This window comes from Mustela lutreola, chromosome 3, assembly GCF_030435805.1.
Source record: "Mustela lutreola isolate mMusLut2 chromosome 3, mMusLut2.pri, whole genome shotgun sequence".
NCBI classification, from domain to species: domain Eukaryota; kingdom Metazoa; phylum Chordata; class Mammalia; order Carnivora; family Mustelidae; genus Mustela; species Mustela lutreola.
This window is the reverse complement of record NC_081292.1, coordinates 115,312,756-115,340,006: the sequence shown is the minus strand read 5'-3', so window position 1 is coordinate 115,340,006 and position 27,251 is coordinate 115,312,756. Positions and strand designations below refer to the sequence as shown.

At 39.9% G+C, this 27,251-nt stretch overlaps 1 long non-coding RNA gene across 1 annotated transcript in view; it reads left to right on the top strand.

Moving 5' to 3' along the window:
• LOC131826952 (uncharacterized) overlaps positions 1–27,001 on the top strand; it is a 36,951-nt gene extending 9,950 nt beyond the window's left edge. Inside the window, exons 2-3 of the long non-coding RNA XR_009351812.1 lie at positions 25,027–25,204; positions 26,468–27,001. This is a non-coding gene — a long non-coding RNA (uncharacterized LOC131826952). The remainder of the gene's footprint in view (positions 1–25,026; positions 25,205–26,467) is intronic.
• The last annotated feature ends 250 nt before the right edge of the window (positions 27,002–27,251 follow it).

Here is a 27,251-nt window from a genome sequence, read left to right as displayed (position 1 = left end):
CCAGATTTTTTCTTGTGGTTGATTTCTAGTTTCATAGCATTGTGTTTAGAAAAGATAGCATGGTATGACTTTGACCTTTTTGATTTCGTTGAGGCTTGTTTTATGGCCTAATGTGTGATCTATTCTGGAGTAAACTCCATGCATACTTGAAAAGAATGTGTATTTTGCTGTTTTAGATTGCAACATTCTGAAATTAAGTCCATCTGCTTCAGTGTGTCATTCAAAACCACTATTTCCTTCTTGGTGTCCTTTTTAAAAAAAATTTATTTTTAAAATTAAATTAAATTTAATTTTTTTCAGTGTTCCAAAATTCATTGTTTATGCACCGTACCCAGTGCTCCATGCAATACATGCCCTCCATAATACCCACCACCAGTCTCACTCCACCCCCAAAACCCTCAGTTTGTTTCTCAGAGTCCACAGTCTCTCATGATTTGTCTCCTCCTCAGATTTCTCCTAACTCACTTCTCTTCTCTATCTCCCAATGTCTTCCGTGTTATTCCTTATGCTCCACAAGTAAGTGAAACGATATGATAATTGACTCTCTGCTTGACTTATTTCACTCAGCATAATCTCTCCCAGTCCTGTCCATGTTGATACAAAAGTTGGGTATTCATCCTTTCTGATGGAGGCATAATACTCCATTGTATATATGGACCATATCTTCTTTATCCATTCATCCATCGAGGGGCATCTTGTTTCTTTCCACAGTTTGGTGACTGTGGCCACAGCTGCTATGAACATTGGGGTACAGGTGGCCTTCCTGGTGTTCTTTTTAAGCGTTCTATCCACTGATGTGAATGGGGGTATTAAAGTCCTCTACTGTTATTGTATTATTATCAATTAGTTCCTTTATGTTTGTTATTAACTATTTTATATATTTGGGTGATCCCAGGTTAGATGCATAAATATTAAAATTGTTATATCTTCTTATTGGATTGTTCCCATTTTTAGTACATAGTGTTATTGTTTGTCCCCTGTTAGTGTCTTTGTTTTAGTTTTAATTAATTAATTTATTTTTTTAGAGAACAGGGAGGGGCAGAGGAAGAAGGAAAGCAGAAAAGAGAATCCTTAGCAGGCTCCATGCTCAGTACAGAGCCCAACATGGGGTTTGATACCATGACCCTGAGGCCATGACCTGAGCCAAAATCAAAAGTAGGATGCTTAACCAACTGAGCTACCCAGACGCCCCTACAGTCTTTGTTTTAAAGTCTATTTTGTCTGATAAAAGTATTGCTAATCTAGCTTTCTTTTGACATCTATCTGCATGATAAATGTTTCTCCATCACCTCACTTTCAATCTGCTGGTGTCTTTAGGTCTAAAATGAGTCTCCTGTAGGCAGCATATTGGGTTTTATTTTTTTAGTCCATTCTTTTTGCCTGTGTCTTTTGATTGGGGCATTTAGTCCATTCAGATTCCAAGTAATTATTGCTAGATATGTATTTATTACCATTTTGTTGTTTTATGGTTGTTTCTGGAGATTTTCTCTGATCCTTTCTTATTTTTCTCTTTCATGGTTTGCCAGTGTTTTTAGTGATATATTTGAATTTCTTTCTCTTTATTTTTTGCACGTTTATTAGTGACTTTTGACATGTGGTTGCCATTAGGTTTGTATACAACATCTTCTCAAAATGGCAGTCTATGTTAAGTTGAAAGTCATTTAAGTGTGCACCCATTCTTTACTCCTTTCCTCCTCACATTTTAGATATATGGTGTCATAGTTTATATCCTTTATTTTGTGAGTTGCTTGACTGATTTTTTAAATTATTCATTGTTACTCTTTTTGTGTTTTCTATCATCATACTGTCATTTTTGGTCTTTCCTTTCCCCTCAAAGAGTCCCCTTTAATATATCTTGCAGGACTGGTTTAGTGGTAATGAGCTTCTTCAGTTTTTCTTTGTCTGGGAAACTCTTAATCTCTCCTTCTATTCTGAATGATGGGCTTGCTGGTTAGATTATTCTTGGCTGCAGGTTTTTGCCCTTCAGCACTTTGTATATATCATGCACCTCCTTTCTGGCTTAGAAAGTGCCTTCTGAAAAATCTGCTGATAGCTATATGGGGTTTCCTTTGTGTGTAACTGTCTTCTTTTGTTTTGTTGCTTTTAATATTTTTCTTTATCACTATTTTAATTAAGATATGTTTGGCATGGATTTGCTTTTGTTGATTTTGTTGGGGGTTCTCTGTGCCTTTTCAAAATGGATATCTGTTTCCTTCCCCAGATTAGGGAAGTTTTCAGCTATTATTTCTTTCTTTCTTTCTTTCTTTTTTTTTTTTTTTGTTAAGATTTTATTTATTTATTTGACAGACAGAGATCACAAGTAGGCAGAGGCAGGCAGAGAGAGAGGAGGAAACAGGCTCCCCACTGAGCAGAGAGCCCTATCTCAGGACCCTGGGATCATGACCTGAGCCGAAGGCAGAGGCTTAACCCATTGAGCCACCCTCAGCTATTATTTCTTCAAATAAATTTTCTGCCCCCCTTTCTCTCTCTTATTCTGGGGCTTCTATAATATGAATGCAGTTACCACTAAGCCCCCTTTATCTATTGTCATTTTGCATATTTTTCTTACTCTCTTTTGTTCATCTTGATAATTTTCCATTATTCTGTCCTCTAGGTCACTAATTCATTTATCAACTTTTTTCAGTCTGCTGTTCATTCCATCAAGTATATTTCTCATTTCATTTATTAAGCTCTTTATCTCAGCTCTTTTATTTGTTAACTCTGTGTTAATGATCTCACTGTTGTCCTCCACTCTTTTCTCAAGTCCAGTGAATATACTTATGATTCTTCATCAGAAATGTTACTTATATCTTCATCAGAAATGTTATTTATATATATTTTACATTCTTTATCAGAAATGTTACTTATATCTGTTTTGCTTGGATCACCAGCTGTTACTTTTTTCTGTCTTTCATTTGAGACAGATTTCTCTTTCTTCTCATTTTGTCTAAGTCTCTGTGCCTGTTTTGGTGTGTTAAGAAAGTCAACTATGTCTCCTGTTCTTGAGGGTAATGGCCTTTTGAGGTCCTATAGTGCTCTGCCATGTGGTGTCCCCTGTTCCCCAGGGCCTGCAGCTTCTGGGAGTGTCCCCAATATGTACTGTGTGCACTCCGCTGTTTTGTCCTGGCCACTTTATCCTTTAGGCCAGGCATCTGCAGAGGCTCTCTTTGCCTGTTGTGGGCAATGTTTGGTTCTTGGATTGAATGTGGCATGTTTTAAATAGGTATGCTCTGCCCTCTGTGTGAAATGAGACTTATTGCTGCCACCATTGGAATTGAGGCTTGCAAAATTCCACCCTTGGGAGACACATGTGAGTAGAAGTTTGGGCTGGGCCTTCTGAAGGAGAAGTGCCCACCATGCTGGTACTGAGGCAAGGTAACTGGGAGGGGCTGTTCTGTAGCATGGGGGCATGAGGCTTGGTGTAAACAAGTTAGATAACAAGTGTGGGCAATGTGCTGGTTCCCACAGGTGGGTCTGTGCTTATGCTGAGGGGTGGGGGATGGAAATGGTGCCTGCTATTTCCTTTGTACCCAGAAGGTTCTCCGTGAATGCTGCCTCTCTGGGACATGCTCCCACATGAGCAGCTAACCTCCCCACTGTGTGTCCCACATGCTCTTCAGATCCTGTTTGCATCCTGTATGTCCTCAGGCCCATTTGCCTTACCTTTTCTCCAAGAACAGTCCCAATGTTCCTCTCAGCTCTCCCAGAGCCAAGCCTGCTGACTTTTTTTTTTTTTAAAGATTTTATTTATTTATTTGACAAAGAGACTTATGGGAAAAGAAGGACTATGGCCAAAGAAATTGCCCAGTTTTGCAAGAAATCTAGACAAAAATCTTATAGTTCTTAATCTAAATCACCATCTTATACACTGGCAGTTCTGAGACTGTAGTTGGTTTGTGAAACAATTCCATTGCACCACTTGTATGTGAGTGGAGCTATTCCAAGTGCTTTCCAGATATGAACTTAGTATTCATGACAAGCCTATGAGATGAGTAGATTATTTCCATTTTACTGATGAAGAAACTGAGGCACTGAGATAAAAGCAGCTTGCCCAAGGTTACAGCTAGTTCATGGTGGAACCAAGGTTTGAATACTACACTTCAGGCTCCATGGTCTTAACCAATACATTTTGTTGCTTCCTCATGCTATAAGTAGTATGTCCTCAGCCTTTTCATCTGAAAGCCAAACTTTGGGGCATCTGGGCGCCTCAGTCTTCTCCCTGAGGCATCTGCCTTCAGCTCAGGTCATGATCCCAGTGTCCTGGGATTGAATCCCACATCGGGCTCCCTACTCAGAGGGGAGCCTGCTTCTCCTTCTCCCTTTACTTCTCCCCCTGCTTGCACACACTCTCTGTCTCTTTCTCTCTGTCAAATATATAAATAGGTAAAAAATCTTAAAAAAAAAAAAAATGAAAGCCAACCTTCCCTAGGATCTTTTGTTGTGTGATGATTTGGAGCATATTTTTGGACATGGTAATTTTTTTGGAGAATTCAAAAGCCTGTGTGTGTGTGTGTGTGTGTGTGTGTGTGTGTGTGTGATACATGGATGAAGCAGGGTAGAAGTTTGACCAGCACAACTCAGATTTTTTTTTTTTTAAAGTAACTTTATGGGAAAGCTGGGTGGCTCAGTTGTTTAACTGCCCAACTCTTGATTTTAGTTCAGGTCATGATCTCAGGGGTATAAGATTGAGCACCGCACCAGTCTCCATGCTCAGTTGGGAGTCTGTCTGAGATTCTCTCTCTCCCTCTCTCTTTGTCTCTCCCCCTGCTCTCTGTCTCTCTCCATCTTAAGTAAATGAATAAATCTGTAAAATTAAAGTAACTTTATATTCAGGAACTGAGCCTATTGTGCCAGTTACAATCCCCCTTCTTACCTATGCTAACAAGGATACTTAAAATTGTTTATTAAATTTAACTCCATGTATTCCAGTTTAAAACTGTCAATTCATAGTAACTAGTGGATCCTAATTCACATTTTGCCTCCAGGTTTTATCTCCCCTCTCCTTGGGTACCTGGGAGCAACGGGGGCTACTCCGGGCTTCCCCTGCCTTTCATGAGATGGTGCTCATCCTACAGAGTCTCTATCCATGATTCTGAGAAGTATTGAGTCCTGGCTGGAATTTTGATGTCCCCGCAGAAGTTGAGAGCCTTAGCTACAGCCTTTAGTCATAAGGCCTACATATGACATGTAGACTGTGGTCCACTGGAGCCACTATCTCCACTTGAATGAAGCTGCTCCATCACTCCTTTTGAGGCATCAGATGCAGGGCCATTGTCCAATGTGGGACTTCTTTGAATACCTGCAGTCTCCTCTGGCATAGAAGTCTTATGTTCTCAGGTTTCTTAAAACATCATACTGGACTCCTTATGTGCTTTTGGAAGTTTCCACCCCACAAGACAAGCCAGGACATTAGCATTTGACCTTTTGCTCTTTCTTACTTTCCACTTCCAAATGTTTTTCTTTATCCAAGTCCTTCCCTTTATGATCCAAGCTTTGCTTCTTGTTATTTGAAGGGAAAGTTCAGAATTTGGAAGAAAACTTTTGTTACTCTGCAAAATCCAGCTTTTAAGATTATCTTCACCATGGACTTCAAATCAATTTGAAACTTAAAGCTGAGGTATGATTTCTTTAGCTCTCTCTAAAGTGCAGAACCATCAAAGAACTGTTGAAGCAGCATGTGGAGAGTTGCTCAGCAACATGAATTACCAGAAATGATAAATGGTATTCCTTGATTCAAATATCAGTATTAGAGAGTAATGAGACTTCAACTTAAAAGTCTTAATTATAGACTACTTAGAGAGATGCCTGGGTGGCTCAACAATTTGGGTTGCCAACTTGGCTGACTCTTGGTTTTGGTTCAGGTCATGGTCTCCAGGTCCTGAGATTGAGCTCCCTGCATTGGACTCTGTGCTCAGTAGGGAGTCTGCTTGAGGTTTCTTCTTCTCTGCTGCTTCCCCCACTTGTGCATGCTCTCTCTCACTCTCTCTTGCAAATAAATAAATAGACCCTTAAAAAATTATAGATTACCTATATGAGTAGACTGCTTTGGGTAAATATACCTAAATGGGCTCTGCAAGAAATTACAACATAAACCCCTGCCATGGTGCTGTCTCTTCCTTTCTTCTCTACAGTCTGTTTTCTTTCTCCTCCAACAAAAATTTATTTTGTTCCTTCTCTGTTTTAAAGTTTTTCACTTTCTGTCACCTTCTGGGTTAAGTTGGATTTGCTCTGTGATCTGGGCTTGGCCTAAAGCTTTGGCTTTCTCTGATGTCCTCCCTCCATTCCCCTACCCCAGTGCATCCTGTGCCCCAGCTGTGTCCCTACCCCCACGCAGCCTCCCAAAGTCATAATGACAGATCTTGCACATGCTCCCAAACTAGTCAAATGTCTTTCATCCTGATCCTTTGCCCTGGCCACTTGGCTTGTACTTCAGGACTCAGCTCAAGTGGTGTCACTCCCAGGGAGTTGTCCTTATAACCTCATCATATTTTCTGAGTTTGATGCATCTCCTCTGAGTTTCCTATGCCCCCACTATTCTAGATCTGTTTTTATTGTTTACCAAGCTAATTGTTTTTTTTCTTTTTACCACAGTTTTCTCATAGCCACAGATGAGATTATGAATTCTGAAAGGCCATAACTTGTGTTTTCATCTCTGTATCATCAGAGCCTACCATAAGTATTAAGGACACATCAGATACTCAAAAAGTCTTCCATTACTGGAAGAAAAGAAGTGACAAGAAGGGCATCTAGAGTACTGTATGTCAAGGCTCAGGAGTTTTATCCCTTAAGATGTTCTACTTATTGATACTAACACATTGGTTAGAATGACAAACACTGACTCCTAAAGGCATAGGCTTTTTTTCTTACTTGATTTGCACCTACTAACATGTTTTATTTTGTCTTTGCTATTAGCAAGACTATTCATAGCAGGACTGGGTCAGAGTGCCCAGCACGCTGCTTAGCACTTAACAAGAGTGCAGTACTCATTTGCTGACTGACTAGTCCAACTTCCCTTTTTGTTTTGTAGGACACAGTCAAACTAAGGTCAACTAAATCCTGTTAACCTGTGGTAGTGAAGTGCTCTTCCTTTTGTTTTTTTTTTATGATGTTGGTTGTAGGTTTTTTTAAATTAACATATAATGTATTATTTTTCTCCAGGGTACAGGTCTGTGAATCATCAGGCTTACACATTTCATAGCACTTACCATAGCCCATACCCTCCTCCATGTCCATAACCCAACCACTCTCTCCCTAACCTCCCACCCCCCAGCAACCCTCAGTTTGTTTTGTGAGATTAAGAATATGTTATGGTTTGTCTCCCTCCTGATCCCATCTTGTTTCACTTTTTCCTTCCCTGTCCTCCATCTCAAATTCCTCATATCAGAGAGATCATATGATAATTGTCTTTCTCTGATTGACTTATTTCACTAAGCATGATACCCTCTAGTTCCATTCATGTTGCTTCAAATGACAAGATTTCATTTCTTTTGATGGCTGTATTCCATTGTATGTATACACCACATCTTCTTTATCCATTCATCTGTTGATGGATATCTAGGTTCTTTCCATAGTTTGGCTGTTGTGTACATTGCTGCTATAAACATTGGGATACACGTGCCCCTTCGTATTCCTGCATTTGTATTTTTAGGGTCAATACCCAATAGTGTGATTGCTGGGTCATAGGGTAGCTCTATTTTCAACTTTTTGATGAACCTCCATGCTGTTTTCCAGAGTGGCAGCACCAGCATGCATTCCCACCAACAGTGTAGGAGGGTTCCCCTTTCTCTGCATCCTCATCAACATCTGTCATTTCCTGACTTGTTAATTTTAGACATTCTGACGGCTGTGAGGTGGTATCTCACTGTGGTTTTGATTTGCATTTCCCTGATGCCAATTGAAGTGAAGCACTTTTTCATGTGTTTGTTGGCCATCTGGATGTCTTCTTTGCAGAAATGTCTGTTCATGTCCTCTGCCCATTTCTTGATTGTACTATTTGTTCTTTGGGTGTTGAGTTTGATAAGTTCTTTATAGATTTTGGATACTAGCCCTTTATCTGATATATTTGCAAATATCTTCTCCCATTCTTTCAGTTGTCTTTTGGTTTTGTTGACTGTTTGCTGTGCAAAAGCTTTTTATCTTGATGAAGTTCATTTTTGCCTTTGTCCCCTTGCCTCTGGCCATGTTTCTAGGAAGCAGTTGACGCAGCTGAAGTTGAAGAGGTTGCTGCCTGTGTTCTCTTCAAGGATTTTGATGGATTCCTGTCTCACATTGAGGTCTTTCATCCATTTGGAGTCCATTTTTGTGTGTGGTGTAAGGAAATGGTCCAATTTCATTCTTTCTCATGTGGCTGTCTAATTTTCCCAACAACATTTGTTAAAGAGTCTTTTTTCCACTGAACATTCTTTCCTGCTTTGTCAAAGATTGGTTGACCATAGAGTTTAGGGTTTATTTCTGGGCTCTCTATTCTGTTCCATTGAACTATGTGTCTGTTTTTGTGGTAGTACCGTACTGTCTTGATGATGACAGCTTTGTAATAGAGCTTGAGGTCTGGAATTGTGATGCCACCAGGTTTGAATTTCTTTTTCAACATTCCTCAGGCTATTTGGTGTCTTTTCTGGTTCCATATAAATTTTAGGATTATTAGTTCCATTTCTTGGGAAAAAGTTGATGGTATTTTGATAGGGATTGCATTAAATGTGTAGATTGCTTTAGGTAGCATAGACATTTTCACAATATTTGTTCTTCCAATCCATGAGCATGGAACGTTCTTCCATTTGTGTCTTCCTCAATAACTTTCATAGGTACTTTATAGTTTTCTGAGTACAGATTCTTAGTCTCTTTGGTTAGGTTTATTCCTAGGTATCTTATGGTTTGGGGTGCAGTTGTAAATGGGATTGATTCTTTAACTTCTCTTTCTTCTGCCTTGCTGTTGGTGTATAGAAATGCAACTGATTTCTGTACATTGATTTTATATCTTGACACTTTACTGAATTCATGTATGAATTCTAACAGTTTTGGAGTGGAATATTTTGGGTTTTCCACATAAAGTATCATATCATCTGCAAAGAGTGAGAGTTTGACTTCGTTTTTGGATTTGGATGCCTTTTATTTCTTTTTGTTGTCTGATTGCCGAGGCTAAGGCTTCTAGTACTATGTTGAATAGCAGTGGTGATAGTGGACATCCCTGTGTGTTCCTGACCTTAGGGGAAAAGCTCTCATTTTTTCTCTATTGAAAATAATATTCGCTGTGGGTTTTTCATAGATGACTTTGATGATATTGAGTTATGTTCCCTCTATCCCTACACTTTGAAGAGTTTTGACCATGAAAGGATCCTGTACGTTGTCAAATGCATCTATTGAGAGTATCATATGGTACTTGTTCTTTCTTTTATTAATGTATTGTAACACATCGATTGATTTGCAGATGTTGAACCAACCTTGCAGCCCAGGAATAAATCCCGCTTGGTCTTGGTGAATAATCCTTTTAATGTACTGTTGGATCCTATTGGCTAGTATATTGGTGAAAATTTTTGCATCCATGTTCATCAAGGATATTGGTCTGTAATTCTCCTTTTTGGTGGGGTCTTTCTCTGGTTTAGGGATCAAGGTAATGCTGGCCTCATAAAATGAGTTTGGAAGTTTTACTTCCATTTCTATTTTTTGGAACAATTTCAGGAGAATAGGTATTAATTCTTCTTTAAATGTTTGGTAGAATTCCACTGGGAAGCCATCTGGCCCTAGGCTCTTGTTTGTTGGGAGGTTTTTGATGACTGCTAGCATTCTTGGCTCCATATTTTTCTCATATTTTAGTGCTCTGAGTATATCATGCCAGTTCTTTCTGACCTGCCAGTTCTCTGTGGATAAGTCTGCTGCCAATCTAATATTTCAACCATTGTATGTTACAGACTTCTTGTCCCAAGCTGCTTTTAGGATTTTCTCTTCGTCACTAAGATTTGTAGGTTTTATTATTACATGACAGGGTGTAGATCTATTTTTATTGATTTTAAGGTGGGTTCTCTGTGCCTCTTGGATTTTGATACTTGTTCCCTTTCATATTAGGGAAATTTTCTAGTATAATTTGCTCCAATATATCTTCTGTCCCCCCTTCTTTTGGGATCCTATTTATTCTAATATTGTTTCGTTTGAACCAACCTTGTTATGGTATCTTTTATCTATTGAATTCTCCCCTCATGGTCCAGTAGCTGTTTATCTCTCTTTTGCTCAGCTTCTTTATTTTCCATCATTTGGTCTTCTAAATCACTAATTTTCTCTTCTGCCTCACTTATCCCCACAGTAAGAGCCTCCATTTTTAAAAATTTTACCTCATTAATAGCCTTTTTTATTTCAACTTGGTTAGATTTTAGTTCTTTTATTTCTCCAGAAAGGGATTTTATTATTTCTCCAGAAAGCATTATCTAATATTTTCCATGCCTTTTTTGAGCCCAGCTAGCACCTTTATAATCATCATTCTGAACTCTATTTCTGACATATTGCCAATGTCCATATTGATTAGGTCTCTAGTCTTTGGTACTGCCTCTTGTTCTTTTTTTTTTTTTTTTTTTTTTGTGGTGAGTTTTTCCATCTTGTCATTTTATCCAGATAAGAATATATGAATGAGAGAATAAAATACTAAAAGGGTGGCAAAGACCCCAGAAAAATACACGCTAACCATACCAGAAGAAACCTGAAACTGGGGGAAGAAAGGGGGAAAAATGTATATATATAAGACTGGTGAATAGAACAGAGCCACCCACTTGACTTGGGGTGTATTCTGGTCTCTTAGAAGAAACTACTTCCCAAAATTTTAAAGAAAGAAAAACCTGCATGCGCATATATATATATATATATATATATATATATATATATACACACACACACACACACAAATAAGAGTAAACGTAATGAAGGGATGGAATATGAATGTAAAGATGAGAATTTTAAAAAGATTCTAAAAAAGGAATTGATAAGATAAATTGGTTGGGGGACACCTGGGTGGCTCAGTTGGTTAAGCCACTGCCTTCTGCTCAGGTCATGATCCCAGAGTCCTGGGATTGAGTTCCACATTGGGCTCTTAGCTCAGCAGGGAGCCTGCTTCTCTCTCTGTCTCTTCCTGCCACTCTGCATGCTTGTGCTCTCTCTCTCTCTCTGACAAATAAATAAATAATTTTTTTTAAAAAGATAAATTGGTTGGAAAAAGAGAAAAAAAAAGAGGAGAGAATGTGATCAGATTGGAGACTAGAACAAAGCCATGTGCTAGATTTAGGGTATATTTTGATCTATTAGAAGATATTGCATCCCAAAATTTTAAAGAAAAAATCCTATATGTATCCCAAAAATGAGGTTAAATACAATGAAGAGATAAAATATGACTATAACAGTAAGAATTTAAAAAGATTAAAAAAAAAGGTTTTGTTAAGATAAAATAGTTTAAAAACATTAAAAGAGGAAAGAGGAAATGTTTAAAAAAATAGAATAAGAAAAAATAAAATTAAAAAAATTTCACTTTGCAAGATTAAAGGATCCTGGGGAAAATGCCATGAATTCTATGAGTTACATTCCCCTAGCTCTGGAGTTCACAGTTCTCGTTTATCAGTAAACTTGGGCTCAGTTGGATTTTCTTGCTGATCTTCTGGTGGAGGGGCCTGTTATAGTGATTCTCAAATGTTTTTGCCTGAGGCAGAATTGCACTGCCCTTGCCAGGGGCCAGGCTAAGTAATCTTCTCAGGTTCGCTCTTGGGAGCTTTTGTTCCCTGAACACTTTCCATACAGCTTTGGGGGTTGGGAATGAAGATGGCAGCCTCCCAGTCTCTGCCCAAAAGAGCTGAGAGCCCAGGGCCCCACTCAGTGTTCCCTCAGAGAAAAGCAGTCAATCCCTCCCATTTCCCTAGTCTGACTGCACTCTGTGCTCACTTGGTCTGTGACCAAGCATTTCTATCTCTGGTGCACAGCCCCATTTGGAGACTCCAAACTCAGCATATTCCTGCAGCATGCTCCTGTGCCACTCCTCCTGAAGGAGGAAAGAGGGGGTCTTTCTGGATCTGCCACTTGTGGGGTCCCTGCTCAAAGGGCAGTGGTCCAACTGTACCTTGATCATGGTTTAAGGTAACACCAAGCTGAGAGATCACTCCTCAGTTCCAGATCCATCTCTGTAGACAGCTTCCCCACTGCAATACCTGGTAACTCTGCCACACTCAGGCACCCCTAGTATTTCTGTGACCCTGCAAGACCTGAGACCACACTGTTCCCGTGAGAGCTCCACCCAACCCCCACCTCCCTCTTAGCTCTTGGAGCGATGTCCCTCAGTGGAGGCGACTTCTATAAGTTCTGATTTTGTGCTCCGCTGCTCTACCACTTGTCGGGAGCTGGCCTTTCTCCCAACAGTCTATCTTCCCGTTGCTTCGGATTCCCTTCTCCCCACATTCTACCTTTTAGAAAGTGGTCGATTTTCTGTTTCTAGAATTGTTGCTCTTCTTCTCTTCTCTCTCCTGTTGAGTTTGTAGGTGTTTCAGAATGGTTTGATAACTATTTAGCTGAACTTCTGGGACCTAATGTTGTTTTAGTCTGCAACTCCTCCCCCTTCTTGCTTCCTCTCATGAGGTGTGCTTCTTAAAACCCCATCTAAATTTTTTCTCTCTGTGGTGTGCCCATATTCCTGAACAATAACCCCATCAAAGTGGCCTCTTGAGGTAAAATAAAAATCCAAGACACCCCCAAATGTCACAGTCTTCTCAGTAATTGTTATTTGATACTATCAACCAGAAGGTTCACATGACAAACCTTTGGGACAATATCTACCACCTATTCCACTCGTCAACCCTTCCCAGAAATATAGTAGTATATGTAGAAATATAAAATTACTGACAAGTTTAGTAGAGGAAAAGGGGCTATGTCCCCATTAAACCTTATAGAAGCCATAACTTTGTTCAAAACCTCCATTCTTGGATTGCCTCAACTGTTTTCCCCCCTAGAATAGCTTATACCAAGACCACTATATATTTAAAGTGATTTATTTTATATAACTATGCGTGATCAGTGGATGTAACTGATTTCAGACTTTTCCAGTCTGCAGGCAGGTACATTTGCTTTATACCCAAACTAAATAAGTCCAAGCCTCAACCAGCTGTAATCTCAGCAGCTTCTTATCAAGAACCTTCTATCCCCCCCCCCCCACCGGCCTCCCGCCCCGGGAGTCTCTAAAGGGATGCCTCACAAGTGCTTACAAACCTGTTTGTCCACTAGTTACCTTGGAGCATCACCATCTTTTTTCTCTTTTACCCACCACATTCTGTCATGGTCATGTTCTGGCTCCCCATAGGCCAATATCCATTGATCTAAAAACTTCCTAAAGTAACCTCAGTGCATTGATGATGGTGCCCTATTGCAAGCTAACATGAGGGATAGTGATGGGACATTTCAGTGGGCCCCATGATATTGTTATAATAAAAGCAAGTCTCAGACCAAACTCTGCCACCCTTGGAGACGTTTATTACACAAACTTTCATTAGCAAGCAGCAAGGGCCAAAAAGGTCCCTAAAGCTTCTTGTGTAATTTCAGTGAAGTTCCAGCTCTCTGCCATATAAGTTACTTTGATACACCTCACCAGAAAGTTCAATTGAGGGTCACTCCAATATTCCACAGACTAAATTCAACTAGGGTTAGGGATGGCTTTGGCAACCAGAAACTCTCGGAAACAATGCCTGGATATGAGATCATTTAGGAGCAATTCTTCAGGGTGTAGGATTCCTACTTCTTGTAAAAGATTGGAAATATCACTGAAATATTTTATCCAGCCTGCATATCTTAAATACCATTGTTTTCACTAATGAGAACGGCCATACCACCCTGAACGCGCCCGATCTCGTCTGATCTCGGAAGCTAAGCAGGGTCGGGCCTGGTTAGTACTTAGATGGGAGAATGCATTTCTAACCACGAGTCATGTTAATTAACAAGTAATAAGTGTCATCATTAAAAAGCAATTTCTTTCTAAAAATATTTTATTTATTTATTTATTTGTTTATTTATTTATTGAGGTGGGGAGAGAATTAGAGCATGCAAGCAGGGGGAGCAACAGAAGGAGAAGGAATCTCAAGCAGATGCTGCACTTAGTGTGGAGCCTGCCACTGGGCTTAATCCCATTGGATTGTGACCTGACCGCAAATGAAGAGTCAGATGCTTAATCAACTGGGCCACTCAGATGCCCCTTGTGAGTTTTTTGATTACTGAATCAATTTTGTTTCTTGTCGTTGGTCTATTCAGATTTTCTATTTCTTCAGATTTGCTCTTGGATGATAGTGTTTCTAGGAATTTACTTATTTCCTGTTGGCATAGTATTTTTTTGTAGTAAATTCTTAGGATCCTTTGTATTTCTGTTATATCAGTTATAACTTTTTTGATTTCTGATTTTGTGTATGTATTTATCTACTTTCTGGATGAGTCTGGCTACAGGTTTATTGATTCTGTTTATCTTTTCAAAGAATTAGTTTTTAGTTTCATTGATCTTTTCTATTTTTTAAAGTTTCCATGTAGGGGCGCCTGGGAGGCTCAGTGGGTTAAAGCCTCTGGCTGTGACTTAGGTCATGATCCCAGGGTCCTGGGATTGAGCCCCGCATCGGACTCTCTGCTCAGCAGGGAGTCTGCTTCCCCCCAACCCCTCTTTGCCTGCCTCTCTGCCTACTTGGGATCTCTGTCTGTCAAATAGATAAAATCTTTAAAAAAAATAAAGTTTCCATTTAATATCTTTCTGGTCTGATTTATTATTTTCTACTTCAACTAGATTTGGGCTGTTTTTTTCCTTCTTTTTCTAAATTTTATATGTAAAGTTTGAGTGTTTATTTGGGATTTTTTTCTTGCTTGTTGAGGTAGGCCTCTATCACTATGAACTTTCCTCTTAGAACTCCAGAGATTTTGGAACACTGTGTTTCCAGTTTCATTTGTCTCAAGGTATTTTTTAATTTTTTTTGTGATTTGTTTGTGGAGCTATTGGTTGTTTAGTTAGATGTTATTTAGTCTCCACGTGGTTGGTTTTTCCAGTTTTCTTCTTTTATTTGTAGTTTCATATTGTTGCAGTTGGAAAAGATGCTTGATACAATTTCAATCTTCTGAATTTATTGAGATTAATTTTGTGCCCTAACATGTGGTCTGTCCTGGAGAATGTTCCATGTGAACTTGATAAGAATGTGTACTTTGCAGTACACATCTACTCTACTCTAATACATCTACTCAGTATACATCTATTCTAATGTGTCACTTAAGGTAAATGTTTCCTTATTGATTTTCTGTCTGTCTGATTTTTCTGTCTGGATTGATGTAAGCGGAACATTAAAGTCCCCTACTATTATTGTTTTGCTGTCAATTTCTCCCTTTATGTCTGTTAGTATTTGCTTTCTATATTTAGATGCTCCTAAGTTGGGAGTATAAATATTTATGAATGTTATATCCTCTTCTTGAATTGACCCCTATGTCATTGCATAATACTCCTTGTCTTCTGTTAATGTCTTTGTTTTAAAGTCTGTCTTGTATGAGTATTGCTATTCCAGGTTTCTTTTCATTTCCAGTGAATATATTGTTCTATTTCTGCTTTCAACCTGTGTGTGGCTTTAGATCTGAGGTGAATCTCTTCTAGATAGCACATAGATGGTTTTTTTGTTGTTGTTGGGGTTTTTTTGTTTTTGTTTTTGTTTTTGTTTTTTTAAAGAAATCCATTCAGCCACCCTATGTCTTTTGATTGGAGTATTTAGTCCATTTACATTTAATGTATTTATTGATAGGTATGTACTTATTGCCATTTTGTTAATTGTTTTCTGCTTATTTTTGTAGTTCTTCTCTGCTCTTTTCTTCTTCTCATAATCTCTTCCCTTGTGGTTTGGTGGCCTTCTTTGGTGTTATGTTTGGGTTCCTTTCTCTCTATTTTCTGAGTGTCTATTGTAGGGTTTTGGTTTGTAGTTACCATGAGGCTCAAATATATTGCTCTCTATATGTAGTAGTCTGTTTTAAACTGATAGTTGTGTAAGTTCAAATGCATTCAAAAAGTGCTATATTCCCTGCCCCACAATCTTTCATGTTTTTGACATTGTATTTTACATCTTTTTATTTTGTATATCCCTTAACTACTTATTATAGTCGTAATTGATATTACTGTTTTTGTCTTTTCACCTTCATATTAGCTTCATTTAAGGGACCTATCCACTGCTTTTATTATTTTTTAATTTTTTATTTATTTTTAAAATTTCTTTTCAGTGTTCCAGAATTCACTGTTTATGTACCCACACCCAGTGCTCCATGCAATACATGCCCTCCATAATACCCACCACCAGGCTCACCCAACCTCCCACCCCGCACCCCTCCAAAACCCTCCAATTGTTTTTCAGAGTCCATAGTCTCTCATGGTTTGTCTCCCCTTCCAATTTCCCCCAACTCCCTTCTCCTCTCCATCTCCCCATGTGCTCCATGTTATTTCTTATGCTCCACAAATAAGCAAAACCAAATGATAATTGGCTTTCTCTGTTTGACTTATTTCACTCAGCATAATCTCTTCCAGTCCCTCCATGTTAATACAAAAATTGGGTATTCATCCTTTCTGATGGAGGCATAATACTCCATAGTGTATATGAACCACATCTTCCTTATCCATTCATCCGTTGAAGGGCATCTTGGTTCTTTCCGCAGTTTGATGAGGGCCATTGCTGCTATGAACATTGGGGTACAGATGGCCCTTCTTTTCACTACATCAGTATCTTTGGGGTAAATACCCAATAGTGCAATTCCAGGGTCATAGGGAAGCTCTATTTTTAACTTTTTTTAAAATCTTTTTTTAAGATTTTATTTATTTATTTGACATACAAAGATCACAAGTAGGCAGAAAGGCAGGCAGAGAGAGGAAGGAAGTAGGCTCCCTGCTGAGCAGAGAACCCAATGCGGGGCTTGATCCCAAGATCCTGGGATCATGACCTGAGCCAAAGGCAGTGGCTTAATCCACTGAGCCACCCAGGCGCCCCATAGCTTTAACTTTTTGAGAATTCTCCACACTGTTTTCCGAAGTGGCTGTACCAACTTTCATTCCCACCAATAGTGTAAGAAGATTCCCCTTTCTCCACATCCTCTCCAACACATGTTGTTTACTGTCTGGTAGTTTTGGCCATAATAACTGGTGTAAGGTGGTATTTCAATGTGGTTTTGATTTGAATCTCCCTGATGGCTAGTGATGATGAACATTCCTTCGTGTGTCTGCTAGCCATTTGTACGTCATCATTGAAGAAGTGTCTGTTCATGTCTTTTGACCATTTTTTGACATGAAAAAACATATCTGTTTTCTGTGTGTTGAGTTTGAATAGTTCTTTATAGATCCTGGATATCAACCCTTTGTCTGTACTATCATTTGCGAATATCTTCTCCCATTCTGTGGGTTGCCTCTTTGTTTTGTTCACTGTTTCCTTTGCTGCGCGGAAGCTTTTTCTGTGGAAGCTTTTGGGACTTCATGAACTCCCAAAAAATCATTTTTGCTTTTGTTTTCTTTGCCTTTGGAGACATATCTTGAAAGAAGTTGCTGTGGCCGATGTTGAAGAGGTTACTGCCTATGTTCTCCTCTAGGATTCTGGTGGATTCCTGTCTCACATTGATATCTTTATCCATTTCGAGTTTATCTTTGTGTATGGTGTAAGAGAATGGTCAACTTTCATTCTTCTACACATAGCTGTCCAATTTTCCCAGCACCATTTATTGAAGAGACTGTCTTTTTTCCACTGGATATTTTTTCCTGCTTTGTCGAAGATTATTTGACCATAGAGTTGAGGGCCCATATCTGGGCTGTTTACTCTGTTCCACTGGTCTATGTGTCTGTTTTTATGCCAGTACCATGCTGTCTTGGTGATCACAGATTTGTAGTAAAGCTTGAAATCAGCAATGTGATGCCCCCAGTTTTGTTTTACTTTTTCAACATTTCCTTAGCAATTCGGGGTCTCTTCTGATTCCATACAAATTTTAGGATTGTTTGCTCCAGCTCTTTGAAAAATGCCAGTGGAATTTTGATCAGAATGACATTGAAAGTATAGATTGCTCTAGGCAGTATAGACATTTTAACAATGTTTATTTTTCCAATCCATGAACATGGAATGGTCTTCCATCTTTTTATGTCTTCTTCAATCTCTTTCATGAGTGTTCTGTAGTTACTTGAGTACAGATCCTTTACCTCTTTGGTTAGGTTTATTCCCAGGTATCTTATGGTTCTTGGTGCTATAGTAAATGGAATCGATTCTCTAATTTCCCTTTCTGTATTTTCATTGTTAGTGTATAAGAAAGCCACTGATTTCTGTACATTGATTTTGTATCCTGCCACATTACTGAATTGCTCTATGAGTTTTAGTAGTTTGGGGGTGGAGTCTTTTGGGTTTTCCATATAAAGTATCATGTCATCTGCAAAGAGAGAGAGTTTGACTTCTTCATTGCCAATTTGAATACATTTTATTTCTTTTTGCTATCTGATTGTTGTTGCTAAGACTTCTAATGCTGTGTTGAAAAAGAGTGGTGAGAGTGGGCATCCTTGTCGTGTTCCTGATCTCAAAGGGAAGGCTGTCAGCTTTTTCACATTGAGGATGTTATTCACTGTGGATTCTTCATAGATAGATTTGATGAAGTTGAGGAATGTTCCCTCTATCCCTATACTTTGAAACATTTTAATCAGAAATGGATGTTGGATTTTGTCAAATGCTTTTTCTGCACCAAATTGAGAGGACCATGTGGTTCTTCTCTCTTATTGATTCGTTCTATCACATTGATTGATTTGCAAATGTTGAACTACCCTTGCAACCCAGGGATAAATCCCACCTGGTCATGGTGGATAATCTCTTTAATGTACTGTTATATACCATGACCAGGTGGGATTTATCTCCCAGATGCCTTTAGTCTTTATTTGCCTTTACCAGTGAGATTTGTTTTTCTTTCATTTATTATTATTTTTTAAAAATCTAGATATGGTCTTTTCTTTTCTTTTTTTTTTTTTTTAATAATTTTTTTATTTTTTATAAACATATATTTTTATCCCCAGGGGTACAGGTCTGTGAATCACCAGGTTTACACACTTCACAGCACTCACCAAATCACATGCCCTCCCCAATGTCCATAATCCCAACCCCTTCTCCCAAACCCCCTCCCCTCGGCAACCCTCAGTTTGTTTTGTGAGATTAAGAGTCACTTATGGTTTCTCTCCCTCCCAATCCCATCTTGTTTCATTTATTCTTCTTCTACCCACTTAAGCCTCCATGTCTTTTCTTTTCTGCTTAAGAAGATTTTAACATTTCTTGTAAGTCCAGTTTAGTGGTGATGAACCCCTTTAGTTCTTGCTTGTCTGAGAAATTCTTTATCTCTCATTTCTGAATGATAACCTGGTAGGGTAGAGTATTTTTGGTTGTGTGTTTTTCCCATTCAAAATTTTACATATACTCTGCTGCTGTCTTCTGGCCTGTAGCTTCTGCTAATAAATCAGCTGATAGTTTGATGACGTTACCCTTGCATGTGAGTATTTGTTTTTCTCTTGCCTCCTTTAAGAGTCTCTCTTTGTCTTTAACTCTTGCCCTTTTAATTATAGCATGTTTTGGTATGGATATTTTTGGGTTCATCTTGTTTATGACTCTGTGCTTTCTGGACCTAGATGTCTATTCCCTTTCCCAGATTAGGGAATTTTTCAGCCATTTATTTCTTCAAGTAAGTTTTCTGCCCCTTTCTCTTTCTTCTCCTTCTAGAAACCCTATAATAGGAATATTATTATGCTTGATGTTATCCCAGAGGTCTCCTAAACTAACCTCATTTTTAAAATTATTTTTTCCTTTTGCTGTTCTGATTGGGTAATCAGGTGATTTCCACTCTTCTGCCTTCCAGATCACTGATCCATTCTTCTTTATCATCTAATCTCCTGTTGATTCCCTCTTGTGTATTTTTTATTTCAGTTACTGTATTCTTCAGCTCTGATTGGTTCTTCCTTATATTCTCCAACTCTTTGTTGATGTTCTCACTGTATTCCTCCATTCTCCTCCTGAATTTGGTGAAGATCTTTATTACCATTGTTTTAAACTGTTTACGGGTAAATTATATCTTTGTTTCATTGCTTTTTCCCTGGTGTTTTATTTTGTTCTTTCATCTTTGAAACTTATTTACCTTTGTTTCCTTATTTTGTTTGACTTTCTGTGTTTGTTTCTATGAATTAAGTGGAACAGCTTCTTCTCTTGGTTTTGAAGAAGTGACAGTGTATAGGAGCATCCTTGTGTAGACTGTATGTACCCCAAAGCTTTAGCTGGCTGGCTGGAGCTGGAGTGGGTACAGGCCAGTGGAGTTTTGGCAAATGCAGTATTAGAACTACCTTGGCAGGACAGCTAGAGCAGACTTAGGCCAAGGTCCTGGGTATACTATGCTAAGGTTGCCTTGGCAGAATGGTTAGAGCTGAAGCAGATGCAGGACAGGGTATTCCAGGGTATGCTTTGCCAGGGCCACCTTGGCAGATCAGCTGAAACTGGTATACATATGGTCCAGGGGGTCCTGGAGTGCTTCACACCACTGTCACCCTGGTGAGATGAGTTAGTGTGGACCTGTGATAGAAGAGCTTTCCCAGAACTTGCCACACTTGTCAAGGGCTTACCTGGATAAGGTGGCTGGAGCTGAAGTGAGCATAGGCTAGGGTGGGAGGTTCTGGATTATGCCATGCCTGGGTCATCTTGGTTGGATGGCTGTGTTGGGCAAGGCCAGGAGAGTCCTGAAACATGCTGCATTGCATCTGCACTGGAAAGATGGTTGGAATTGGGTCAGGGAGGCTCAGTGTATGCCATAACAGGTCTATCTTTGGGGACTAACTCATATGGGCTAGGGACCTGGAGCTTACTTGTGTGGCCTTAGCAGACCAGCTAGTGTGCCTGGAGCTTGGTCTTGTCCACAATATCAAAGTGGAGAGGGGATGTAAAAAAAATGGTGTGTGCTGGTGCTTCTGACCCTGGAAAGAGTTGCAACATTTTCCTGCCCATTTGGTGATGCTCTAGTGTTAGTAAATGGTTTTCTTTCTCTTATAGTTATCTAAGTTATCTATAGTCTAGTTATCTTTTAAAATGTTATTCTTCCACTGTGCCTCAGGGTGCCTTAGTCTACACAGAGGCCCCTTAATGATATCCCTTCCTACTCAGGTTGCCATTTCATTGATGGGATTCTCATTGCTGTGTCTCAGTCTCTCCTACTTTTCTCTGTGTGGGCCCTTTATTATTTCTTGTGCAGAAGCTGTCCATTCAGCCCTCATATCTTCCTCTGGAGGAATCATTCTATACAAAGGTATGGATTTGGTGTGTCCATAGGAGGTGAATTCAAGGTTTTTCTGTGCCACCAACTTTGACTATCCTCTCCATGAGCTCTGGAGGCAGTTGTAGGAAGAGCTGTTAGCTTTCAGGGGCATGTTTCCTTTTTTTTCTGAAAAGTAATTTCTGGCATTCACTATTCTAATTATTGAAACATTGATGGAAATGCTGATCTTAGAAGCACTTGTTGTGGTTCTTCTGATATAAAGCTCAACTGATCAACCATAGAACACATTTTCTTGATTTGGACAGCTAATAGATTTAGAGATGATGTTTGAACTAACTAGCACATATGTAATCACACCTGCTCTATGAGGAAATATTTAAAGCAACTTATAGACACAGTAGCATGTTTCTGGAGTTATCAAGGATATCTCTCTTTCATCTTATTTTATTGCTCCTTCCTTTCCCCTATGTTCATCTGTTTCTTAAGTTCCACATATGAGTAGAATCATATGATACTTATTTTTTCTGACTTATTTCACTTAGGATAATACACTAGTATTACTAGTGTACTAGTATTACTAGTATTATATCATAATACGCTAGTAGTAGTTCCATCTGCATTGCTGCAAATGGTAAGATTCATTCTTTTTGATGACCGAGTGATAGTCCATTGTATACATATACCACATCTTCTTTATCCATTCAGGAGTTGATGGACATTTGGGTTCATTCCATAATTTGGCTGTTGTTGATAGTGCTGCTATAAGAAATATCTCTTTCAGGAGCTCTCTCCTGCTATTGCCAAAGTCCCTACTTCCTGGACTTCTAGAATAGTCTTGGCCAAAATTTCTCTATGACCTCCATGCCATACTTAGTTACTGGCCTTGAGGCAATATTGCCCCTCAAGCTACCACTTATGCTACTCTTGTGCAGATTAGAAAGATGTACCCTTCCCTCCAACTGGATGTAGCCTGTGCCAGAGTACTTGACTAAATGAACAGAGAAGGCTAGATTTTTGTACCCACACCCTCCTTTGGTCAAGTGTTCTTGTGTCACATGGAGGAAGTGCCTTGACTATTCAAGTATAGACTCCTATAAAACCTGTCACAAAATAGTCCATTTTCCCTTTTCCCTCAGCTCCTCATCTTTTATAAGCAATTGTCCATCTTTAAAGCACACACATATACACACCTTAATAAAACATAGAAAAATAACTGTTCATCTCCTCAGGGACAAACATTCAGGCGAATGCTAACATTAGTTTATAGACAGACAAGAAAAAAATGTGCTTTCCCTCCGTCACTATGCCCTCAAATTCCCCCACTCCCTCAAAAAGCAAACTGGAAAATTCAGAGAGAGACAATTTAGTCTTGAAACTATTTATATGATTAAAATTTATGTGATTAGACATTGACTTCAAGTAGTATATCAGTTAGGATTCTTCTAGTAGCAATGAGTAGGAAATTCAAAATGGCTACAACTGTAAGGAAAATACATTATCTTATTTAGCAAAAAGTCCCGAGGTATGGTAGCTGCTGGGCTAATGAGTCCAATGTCTCAAACAATGTCAAAATCCCAGATTCATCTTCCCACTTTGTAGTCCTCATCATATCTCCGTATCACCCTCCCTGTCACAAAATGACTGCCATGGTTCCAGGCTTCATCCAAGGACATGCAAATGCCTGGGAAAATAAGAGGAACTTTTTGTTTAATGGGCTTTTTTGTTTAATCAGTGAAGAAGTCTCTTTCCTGAATCCTCTCTCCCCCCAGCACATTACCCTTCCATCTCTTTGCCACAACTATGTTTCAAGTCCACATCCAAACCAATGACTGTGTGAGATATACATGCACCAAGATTGGCCTTGGACACAACTGCTATTCGCCCCTGGAGTTGAGACAGAAAGAATGAAGGGTCTTTGTGCAGGTGCACAGAGTGTGAGACACACGTGTTCAAGGAAGTGAATAGAGTTCAGAACAGCTGATGGGGAGCATTCAAAGGAAGGATGCAGGGGCATAGCACCACATGTGGAGGACTTGGCCTTTATCTTTCCTGTCACACCCTATGCATTTAATACTCATTTGTAGGAATTACTTTGAAACTACATCTCTACTTTAAATTGAAATTGTTTTTTATTCACCACTGCTGTCCTCTGTGTGTCTTTAAGGATGCCTAAATAGAAAAGGAGGAGATTGCTTATCTCATGCTTTCCCATTTCCTCTGGGGAGGACTCTCTTGGCAAGATTATCTGTGGAAATCATTTATAATAGCAGGGCTGGTGTTTCTCCCAGGACCCGCATGTACAATTCTTCAGACAGCCTCACCTGGACTCAATCCTAGGACACTCCTCAGAACACTGGACGGGAACTTCTTTTCTATACATAGGCCACTCACACAGCTCCCTCCTACTGACTTTTGCTGTTGAGGCAACTTTGGAGAGCATCTGTATATTCCCCCAAAGAGAGTTACTCACATTCTCCCAAATTAATGTTTTGCCCCAGGTCATTTTTATTTTGAAACCATTTTAGGCCCTGAACTGAGACTTTAAGTCTTTGCACTTCATATCACATCTATTTTAGTATCGACTGCAAATGTCAAGGTAATGACGTGTGATTCCTTTTCTGGAGCACCATTGAAGATGCTAAAGGAGAAGTGTGTCACCAGATAACCTTCTGGTTCCAAGAGGAACCTACAGAGGGGAAGTCCTTATCTCTACAAGGCTGGCCTCAGTGAAAGGGACGGAAGGAATGTTTGCTGTGACCCTGTATAAGCCAGGGGCTTTGCAGACATTTTGTTTAGTCTTGCCCTCACAGACATAACAGGTGGGTTTTATCATCCCCATTTTGCAGGTGTGGAAACTGGGTCTGGAAGAGACAAAGTAACTTATTCCAGGTGGGGTTTGAATACAGGTGTGCTGCCTCTGCAATTTAAGCTTTTACCAGTGCATCATGCCAGGTTCTTGGCAGGGCTAGTGACATTTAATGTCCTAAAGACAGTGTGATAAGAGATGAAAACCGTGGGGCGCCTGGGTGGCTCAGTGGGTTAAAGCCTCTGCCTTTGGCTCAGGTCATGATCTCAGGGTCCTGGGATTGAGCATCAGGCTCCCTGCTCAGTAGGGAGCCTGCTTCCCCCCACCCACCCACCTGCCTCTCTGCCTATTTGTGATCTCTCTGTCAAATAAATGAATAAAACCTTAAAAAAAAGAAAGAGAGAGAGAGAGAGAGAGATGAAAACTGTGGTTCTGGGGCCCCAGTGGTCATACCACAGTTTCATCTTGTCCGGGAGGAGGGGCCAGGGGGCAGGGAAGGTGAGATTTTGCCCCACACTCCCTGTTCCTTTTGCCATTCCATATCTAGAGCAGATGCTCCCTGGGGACTCTCTTTGGACCTCAAATTTTCAAAGAAATTCAGGAGAAAGGCAGGCAGGCCATTAGTTCTGAGCCACATACCAGGTCTGAAATAGAAAGGTGACAGTTCCCCTCTGAATAAGATGTTCTGGGAGCTGAAAAGACAAAATGAATTCCCTAGGGTTATCCCCCCTGCCTTTTGTCTGAGACAATTTTCTCTTTCCACTGTGAAACCGCGGCTCAATAACCTTTCCTGAACCTCCCAGTTTAGGTAAAGAAGTAAATTCCCTGCTGCCACAGAAACAGCCTCTGACTTAGCCAGCTACGGTGTAGGGTAGAGGCTCCGTGGTGAGGCATATTACGTAAAAGACGGTCATACCAACCAAGTGCCCATTTATGTGTTTATTCACCAGGTGCCAGAGGTGCATGTGAGAAAACCAGGCTGCCTTGTCTGCTCAATAGATGGCAGGGCCGAGTGGTTGCACAGCTCAGGAGGAGGCACTGGCCATCTTTTTGCAAAATGCAGCATCCCTGGGCAGAAAGCCTGCATTCGCGATGGTGACGATAATTTCATGGATGGGTATTCATTTGGTGAGCTTTCTCAGGGACCCTTCATTTTCTTTCTCGTATTTCTTTACAAAGTAAAAAAAGCAAAAATCAATGAATACTTTTTGGGCATTTTGTAACATGCAGATGTATGCTTTACATCAGCAAGAGCCTGAAAGGAAAGTATGTCAAATGGCTAAGAGTGATTATTTACAGTTAATGAGCTTATAGGTCTTTTGTTTTTGATGTCGATTTTCTATAAACTGAACATGGAATACTTTCCCATTAAAGATAGAAATTCTTTTATAAATCAAAGAAAGAATAAGGAATATAGTCCGTCTCCATCTCAAGTCACCCACATAGAAGGGCGGGAGCGATGGAATCTGATTTCAAGCTCTATCTTTGCCAACAGGTGGTCCAGTGTTCAATCTCGTATCTTTAAATGCCATTTCTCTGATCCCCATTTTTATCTGTGATTGGCCTTCTTTCCTGAATTCGAGATGTGGATTTACAGATTCCCAGTCAACAGCTCCCCTTGAATGTCTGATAGAATCTCCAAATTCACATTTCCAGAACTGAAAGCATTATCCCCTGCAAGTCAACTACTCTTCAAAACCTGCTTCTCTAATAATGGCAGTTTCATCTTTCCAACTGCTCAGGCCAAAATCCTTAGACTCATTCTTGACTTATCAGTTTCTCTCACATCCTACAAACAGTCTGTCTGTAAATCTGGCTTAGTATATATGTCACATCCTGTCATATCATAAAAGCAAATCACTTCTCTTCACCTGCACTGGTAGTGCCATGAACATGCTACCAACTCTATAATGCCCAGATTCCCACAGTAGCTTCCTGGTTTCTTGCTTGCATTTGATCAGGATTTTGGTAAGATAGATCCTGTTACTGTCTCTGCATAAATTCCTCTAGAAGCTCCATCTCACTCCAGGGTAAAGGCAGCCCTTACAATAGGCTGGAAGACCCTATAACATGTTTCCCTCCTGACTCTCCCTTACCTTCTCCAGCCACACGTGTCACCGTCTGCTCCATGAATGTGGCAGATGCACTGTGGCCACAGGATCTTTGCATTTGCTGTCTCTTCTGCCTGGAGCACTCTTCCCACAGATGTCAGTATGGCCTCTCCCTTGCCTCCTCCACATCCTCACACCCTTTCCCAGTGTCCCTTTCCCAGGGGTGGGGCTTCCTGATTTTAAAGCCCTCACCTCAGTCTCAAATCTTCTTTACCTCATTCCTGTTCATGCACTCTCTATATATAGACTGGCCATCATCTAACATTTTATTTACTTACAGATGCTGTTTATTGTCTCCCCTGAACCGGCTGGAATGTGAACTCCATGAGGAATTGTATGTCTGCTTTCATGGCTGTATCCTCAGTGCTTGGAGCAGAGTAGGCAGCAGCTGACAGAAGGCACTTGTGGTAGGCAGAACAAGGGCCCCCAGAGTTGTCCAAGTGCTGATCTCTGAAACTGACTATGTTACCTTACCTGGTCTTCTGCTTCTTGGGCTTTGCTGATGTGATTAAATTAAGGGTTTTGAGATGGGGAAATCTTCCTGGATTATCTGGGTCAATATAATCATGAGGGACCATAAAGGTGAGGAAGCAGGAGGGCAGAGTTGAAGAGGATGCGATGATGGAAGCAGAGGTGGGAATGATGCAATTGCTGGAAGGGTCCATGAGCCAAGGAATGTGGACAACCTCCCAAAGCTGAGATAGGCAAGGAAATGGTTTTTCCTTTGGAGGCTCCAGAAGGACTACTAACCTGGCACCCTATTTTAGACTTCTGACCTCCAGAACTATAAGAAAATAAATTTGTGTTGCTTTAAGCCACTGAGTTTGTGGTAATTTGTACACCAGCAATAGGAAACTAATAAGCACTCAAAAACATCTGCTGAAGAAATGCAGGAACGGGCAGGGCTTCCATTTATTTGTGAAATGGGAGGCTTGGACTTAGCTAATGACCTCTAGTGCAGAATTTTAAAAAAGATTTTATTTATTTATTTGACAGAGAGATCACAAATAGGCAGAGAGGCAGGCAGAGAGAGAGAGAGGGAAGTAGGCTCCCTGCTGAGCAGA